A 7,950-nucleotide genomic window follows, 5' to 3' on the forward strand; every position below is an offset into this window, starting at 1 on the left:
GGCATGTCGCCTGCCCGCTGCCTCGTGCCATCGCTCAGTCGTCCTGGTCGCCGCCGACGTATCCGGCTCTGGTGTCCGGCCCTGCCCTCGCCAACCTCGCAGCAGCGTCTCCTAGTCATCATCCATTGCAACCTCTGAGACGGAATTTGTCTGTAAATCAGCATCTCATTGCGAATTCGACCCGCAGCAAATCCCCATGCACACTGTGAATAGTTTTTTTTTCGTGTTGCCTAGCTGCTGGTAGCAGAACTAAGCTGAATGTACAGGGTGACTGAATCCGTATGCAGATCCACTGTAAGTTTCACCCATGGTAAAACCTGTGAATGGATTTAAGTTTTCGTTTTGCCTAGATGCTGGTAGAAGCACTAGGAACTGAATGTACAGGCCGATTGAACTGTGATGTAACGACTTCTGTAGTGTTAGAATCATTGTTAAATTGAGTATGGGCCAGGTTGTTCAGTTTAGAAGGACTTTTCAAGCATTGTTAGTGATGCAGTGAGCAGTGTACTCGTGAAGTAAATAATTTAACATTAAATGGACATAGTTTTCCGGCATCTTTATGTGCTCTAGAAAGGAATCGCTTCGAAAAAAACTAAATGAGAATGAACGTCCCGGCCACTGCCGAGTTGTGGATGCGGTGCTCGGATGGAGATTGAGATGTCTATGGAAGGAGATTGGTTTGTAAATGATTTCCGTGGGCAAACATAACCATCCACTCGCTAAAGCCTTGTTTTAATTCTTGTCTATGGAAGGTGATCGAGATGTCTATGGAGATCAAGATGTCTATATAGATGTCTATGGAAGCCTCGTAGCTTAAACATCTGGTGATATGCTACATGAACACACACTTAAATATAAGCTCACAGAATGGAGCTAAAACACATGCCTCTTTATTTGTACAAGAAATATTTTGGCCAAGTATAACTTTTTGATGCTCCTAAAAAAGGTTCATGGGGTCATTCCTTCGCCCAGCTCCTAGAAAACACTTTCATCATCATCACCTGACATACAAGGCAACTAATACAAGTTAGAAGATCCTTCATTTTGTACCTCGACTGATGGAGAAAAGGAAAGTAGTACTGGTAATCATGGAATGCAAGGTCGGCTGGGAAAACAGCAGGAATGTTTGACTCCAGTTTGTAATAGCACTATGTCTTCTACATATATAATAGATAATAGATTATTTACACCATAACATTAACAATATGTACCAGAAAATTAGCGGAAGAGCTTGTTGATGATTGGGTAATTTGCATGTTCTTTTTACGGATTTGCATAATGCTGAAGGTTCTTGCTTCATACATAAGTAACTCCGTACAAATACAGAGCCGACTAGTTTTCCAAGGCTAGCATAAAGAATGGGAACCCATACAACTATATTACCTGAAATAGATAACACAAATAGCTTATGAAGTATGCCAATTACACAGAGTATCATTCACTTATACGAAACAATATTATCTATATCTTTTCAGCTAAATGGGCAATTGCTAGTTCTTTCTAAGCACACATAACATGAACCAAATCAACCAACTGACATACTAGGCTATGTAGCACTCGCAATTGACTGAAACCTTCAATCCACAAACTGAAGTACAGTTCATGATGGTATCAATTCATTTGCACAGAGCTATGGTATCATTTTACCTAAGTAATATGCTCGGATTATAGCGGCACAGCCTCATCGCTGTATGCTGCATGCTGCACGCTTCATCACTGCTGTCGTCGTTGGAAACTCTGCAGGGCAACAGCCGTCATCCACCAGACCTCGACGCCGCGACAAGAGTGATGATCATGGAGGTTTGATGTGTAAGGCCACTCAACCCAATTTGCGGCAGAAGGAGGCGGCGCTGCAGCTGGGCGACGGTGCATTCTGCAACTTCCGCCGCTCTAACTCCGCCGCCAACCATGGTCTGCCCTGTTGGCCCGGGACACCGTCTGAGAAGAGCTGTGCCAGTGGGTTCGGCCACCTGCAGCTTCGTTTCCGAGCTCAGCGGCAACCACCGGCGACACCGCCTCTGCCTCGGCCACCTGCAGCTTCGTCGACGTGCTCGGCGGCAACCGCCGGAGACATCGCCTCTGCCTCGGCCACCTGCAGCTTATTCCGGCGACACCGCCTCTGCCTCGGCCCAATGCTTGACCGGCTGGGACGCGCGGCCCTCCTAAACCTTCATGGCTGCGGATCATCCTGGCCAAAGATCGACCAGCTGCGCCACGATGGTCCGCATCGGCGACGGCCGGAACCCTAGTTCGTAGGGGCCATTCAAATCGACCAAGGAGGAGGGGATAGGGGGTGCGCGTTGGCGGCGGCCAGACCTGGCTCGGAAGGGTGGTTCCTGTCTCCACCGCTGCTCAAGACGAAGAGAGAGGAGGGACTACGGGGGTGCAGGTCCATGGCGGCCGGAAACAGAGCGAGGGGATCTGCTTTTTTTTTTAGTTAGGGGACGAACGGACGGGTAGGAGATGGAGTCTGGCTTGCTACAAAATATGATCTTCCTAAAATGCCCTCTTCAACGTATACTGCTGGCTCCAGAGGCGCAGGACACCTCTATATACTGCTCGTGAGTTCGGCGGTCGAAATCAGGCAGTATGGTTTCATCTTCACGGTTCAATCTATCGATTGGATGGCCCATATTTATCGCCAGGTACCATAAAAGAGCTCTGGTTAATCGATTGATCGACCTGGGCCTGGGCTAGGAGGAGAAAGGAAGTCGAATGAGAAGGGTGCCGAGTATAGAATAGATAGTATAGTACGCCCTTCTCGCTGATTTTTAGTTTTGTCATGCTTGATCCTTCAAGTAAAAACATTCATGTAATCGTTTGTTCTTCCTTTTTTTTTCTCGAGGTTTCTCGTTTCTTCTTATTTGATGAATGTATGTTCATTCTTTGATCACTATAAATACGAATCGTTCAGATAAGAGCAAGGCAATGAACGCTCAAGGTGGCCTTCTTCTTCTTCCATGCATGTTGCATGGAGACGAAGATACGAACCCTCATGCCTCTGCAGAACTCGTTGTCGTGCACGATCCAGCCGGGGACCAGGGCCAGGACACTACAAAAACACTAGCTAGTCGCTACGACGGTGTGACCGAGGAATTTGACCTCCACACCGCATGGCCAGTTGCAAATAAAAAAAAGAATCTCCAAATTCTCAGTGACACTATCTCATGATGCATCAAAGTTGAGACTAACTTTAACTACAAAATTAACTAATAAAATTAACTAACAAAATTAGTATAATTTATTGGTAATAAAAATCATAGTGTTGGAAAATTCTTTCAAATATGGATCCAATGGAAAAATTCATGTAACATATAATTTGTAGTTAAGGTTAAGCTCAAATATTGATGGAGCCTTATAATCCCTAACGAATATAGCGATTTAGAAAGAACAATCATTACTTCCTCCCTTTCATAACTTCTATCGTGATTTTAATTCAAATTTAAACTAAATGGAACCGATCTTTAGAAAGAACAGTCGTTACTTCCTCCATTTCATAACTTATATATATCGTGATTTTAATTCAAATTTAAACTAAATGGAACCGATCTTTAGCTGGGTTCACCAGATCTACATAGTCGCTGCTCGCTAGTTCTTGGGATTTTGAGTATAGTATAGTAACGCGACTATTGATGATCCTTGTTTCAAGTGCATCAATTCCGTTGTCCAAACGGAAGCGTGTTTGTGGGATTCATGCACAGGTTTGGCATCTTCCTCTTGGCAGCGAGCACATCACTCGCAGTCTTGACTCGGCGAGAGATGTGCGTTAGTGCAAGCTTAACGCACAAGACGCCGGAAAAGGTGCCCTCATGTTCTCCACCCCAAGAGTATTTTATCTGCATCGCTCCGGCCCCTATCTTTCACGAGCGCATGAGATCCAGAACATCCAAGTCATCTATTAATTGCACGCTTAGTTTTAGTGCAAGGTCAAAATGGACTGACATGCATGCATGCGTACGCATGCATCGGAGTGCGCGGTGGTTCTGCTGTTAATTAGCCACGCACGTACTTACACTACGTACAGATGCATCACGCCTGTTTGTATACAGGGAGGTCGGTATAGAAATCATCTTTCTGATGAGAAGACATTGATGTGGTCATGAGGAGGTAAAAATCTTGTATGGTGTTAGGACTTATGAGTGTATATACAGTGTAATGTACTACCCTGACGTGATGTTTGAGCAGCGTATGTGTACCATTACCAACGGTCCAACGCACGTACACACGCCTGTAGAGGCCAGACAGTAGTGCAGTAGTACCTGTTACTTTTGCTAGGCTTTTAGTGAAGCCGCCGATCGGTCGAGATTTGACCGGCCGTGTCCGTCGCAGCCGAGATAGAGCAGGATCCGACTGGTAGCTTCAGGACGTCGCATCTTTAGCGGTCCCATGTAAATGGATCAAAAGTATCAGTTTTATTTATGTTGGATCGGTCATGTTCGAGGCGACATATTATCGGTCTAAATTTGTGGAGAAAATGCATTGGCATGGATAACAAGCGGGTTCGAGCCGGTTCGAGCGAATCCTATTCTAGTCAACCCTGGGCCCGCCAACCAGGGACAGCAAACCCACTTCGCCCATTTGCCTACCTCCCCTCCACTTTGCAACCCTAGAGCTAGGCCGTCGTCGGCTCCGTCGCTAACCATTGCCCGTACCTTTTTGTTTCACCCGCACCTCATAGGAAGAAACTTTTTGGTGGCGGTGTGGAGTGCCATTGGAGGACTCGCCATAGCCTTGCACCGCCGCCAGCTCACTCGGAACAGGCCGCTGGTCACGGCGCCCATGACCTGTTCGGCTTATTTCCCAGTAAGAAATCCTGGATCATTATCGGTTGTTTCTTTGAAGATGGCATGCCACCTCTAATTGTTGCATCGCCGATGGACCTCAAGCAGTCAATCGACTTCTTCGTCAAGGGCATCCTCGATAGCTCGTTGGAAGATGAATCAGACGCCTCCTGGGGGCTCATGGTTGCCGCAACCACCCTCATCCACGAGCATACTGAGACGCAGAGGCCGGTGCACAGAGCCTCGACAAGGCCTCGCAAGGCCAACACATTGCGCGGACTACTTCCATGGACTACTTCCACCCAACCAAGCCAGTCTTCACAGAAGCCATGTTTCGGCGGCGGTATCGGATGTCAAGAGACTTGTTCTTAATTATTCTTCGTGGCGTTAGAGATTACGACCCTTAATTCAGATACATGCCCATTGCCACTAGTAAGATAGGCTTCACCTCTTGTTAGAAGTGTATTGCGTACGGAGTGACTGCTGATCTCCTTGATGAGTCAGTATAGTGGGCATGCGATGGAATGCACTGTCATTTTTTAGGAAATTGCAACATAGGACCTGTGGATTTGGCACTCTTTCTTTGGCATGGCCGATTCCCACAATGATCTCAACATGCCGGATCTAGGCACTGTTGATGGTACACCCATGAAGTATACCCACAACAGTAGCCCCCAGAGTTCTCCGAGATTCACCTATTTGTTTTCGCCTTACTTGAATCATCTTTGCTTCCGACAATCCTCTCGGTAACATGGGGAAAATTGAAGAACTCCAACCTTAAGATCTTTTGATTTCATGCCGGAAAAATCCCTTATCCCGCGGAACTTCATCCATCGACCTCATTCTTACAACGAGTCTTTGGGTTACTCCCCTGCAGAGATAACGGCTTGTCGTTTTTGAATTCTTACCCGGAACCTTAAGAGGTTCAAACGGTTCCGCCAATCTTGGCGTCATTTTCGGGTATTGAACGGTAACTTATCCTTAGCCATTTTTGTCGCTAGGGTTTTGGACACGTGTCATCCATCCAACGGTGCGACGCTTGCATTCCGACCACAGGATGCGGAGCATGAATCTCATCTCGCGCCTATAAATATCCCACCGCACACTCCTAATCAGTCATTCTCCCCCCATTTCACCTCTCCGTCTAGCGCCGCCACCGAGCTTCAGTCCTACGCCGTGCCGGAAGTTCGCCGGAGCTAGCGCCGCCGCACCGAGTTCATCGAGTTCTTAAGTCCGGCGAGCCACCGCAGCAAATACCTCACCGTCGACGTCTCCGACCACCGCGGAAACCATTCCGGTAAGTCCTCAGCTTCAAGCTTTTTCACCGATGTTGGTAGGGATGACTAGGGTGTAGTAGTAGTTCCGGCTAAGTTTAGTGTACTCGCAATCTGTAGATGTCTTCCTCGACTCCGCCTCCCTCACAGACGGAACCGATCTCAGCGACGCCCATCTTCTCCGCCCTTCCACCATTCAGCCCTGTTCAGCTGGATCCTTCTAAGGGCTCTGTCAAAAACATTGAAGGGACATCGGCCAACCCGGAAGAACTGGCCGGATCCAAACAGATGGAGAAGAAAGTGGAGGAGGTCGCCACCAAGAAGTCAAAGGCTCGATCTCGCGAAGGCGAGGTCAAAGGGAAGTGGTGGCCCTGCACCACCACAGAGAACGAGCTCCTTCAACCCAGATCTTGGCGAACAGTCCCGGGTGCCCTGATCCCGGCGCCCAAAGCCGGAGATTGGGTGCTGACCAAGGCGCTGGTTGAGCGCGGGTTCTCGTTGCCGCCGAGCGACTTCTTCACGGAAATCCTCAAGGCGTACAACCTGCAACCTCACAACATATCACCCAACAGCATCCTCGCCATCGCCAACCATGTCACCCTGTGCGAGGGTCATCTCCGGGTAACACCTGAGCTGCCCTTGTTTCAGTATTATTTTGGTGTCAAGAAGGAATCCGTCCCGCAAACTTCTTCACTTGCAAATTGCGGGAGCATTGATGCGTGTAGTTGACACGTCCGTTGGGAACCCCAAGAGGAAGGTGTGATGCGCACAGCGGCAAGTTTCCCTCAGTAAGAAACCAAGGTTTAATCGAACCAGTAGGAGTCAAGAAGCACGTTGAAGGTTGATGGCGGCGGGATGTAGTGCGGCGCAACACCAGAGATTCCGGCACCAACGTGGAACCTGCACAACACAACCAAAGTATTTTGCCCCAACGAAACAGTGAGGTTGTCAATCTCACCGGCTTGCTGTAACAAAGGATTAACCGTATTGTGTGGAAGATGATTGTTTGCAGAAAACAGTAAAACAAGTATTGCAGTAGATTGTATTTCAGTATAGAGAATTGGACCGGGGTCCACAGTTCACTATAGGTGTCTCTCCCATAAGATAAACAGCATGTTGGGTGAACAAATTACAGTTGGGCAATTGACAAATAAAGAGGGCATGACCATGCACATACATATTATGATGAGTATAGTGAGATTTAATTGGGCATTACGACAAAGTACATAGACCGCTATCCAGCATGCATCTATGCCTAAAAAGTCCACCTTCAGGTTATCATCCGAACCCCCTCCAGTATTAAGTTGCTAACAACAGACAATTGCATTAAGTATTGCGCGTAATGTAATCAGTAACTACATCCTCAAACATAGCACCAATGTTTTATCCCTAGTGGCAACAGCACATCCATAATCTTAGAGATTTGTCACTTCCCAGATTCACGGAGACATGAACCCACTATCGAGCATAAATACTCCCTCTTGGAGTTACAAGCATCTACTTGGCCAGAGCATCTACTAGTAACGGAGAGCATGCAAGATCATAAACAACACATAGATATAAATTGATAATCAACATAACAAGTATTCTCTATTCATCGGATCCCAACAAACACAACATATAGAATTACAGATAGATGATCTTGATCATGTTCGGCAGCTCACAAGACCCGACAATTAAGCACAATGGGGAGAAGACAACCATCTAGCTACTGCTATGGACCCATAGTCCAGGGGTAGACTACTCACACATCACTCCGGAGGCGACCATGACGGCGTAGAGTCCTCCGGGAGATGATTCCCCTCTCCGGCAGGGTGCCGGAGGCGATCTCCTGAATCCCCCGAGATGGGATTGGCGGCGGCGGCGTCTCTGGAAGGTTTTCCGTATCGTGGCTC

General features: G+C 47.6%; 1 long non-coding RNA gene across 1 annotated transcript; it reads right to left on the reverse strand.

Annotated features, from left to right (window-relative positions):
* Positions 1-830: 830 nt before the first annotated feature.
* On the reverse strand, positions 831-2,657 carry LOC127296156 (uncharacterized). The gene is made up of 2 exons (XR_007848281.2): positions 1,648-2,657; positions 831-1,001 (listed from the first exon to the last, which is right to left on the reverse strand). It is a non-coding gene; the product is annotated as an uncharacterized lncRNA (long non-coding RNA).
* Positions 2,658-7,950: the final 5,293 nt, after the last annotated feature.

The sequence above is a fragment of the Lolium perenne genome, chromosome 4, assembly GCF_019359855.2.
Source record: "Lolium perenne isolate Kyuss_39 chromosome 4, Kyuss_2.0, whole genome shotgun sequence".
Classification (NCBI taxonomy): Eukaryota; Viridiplantae; Streptophyta; class Magnoliopsida; order Poales; family Poaceae; genus Lolium; species Lolium perenne.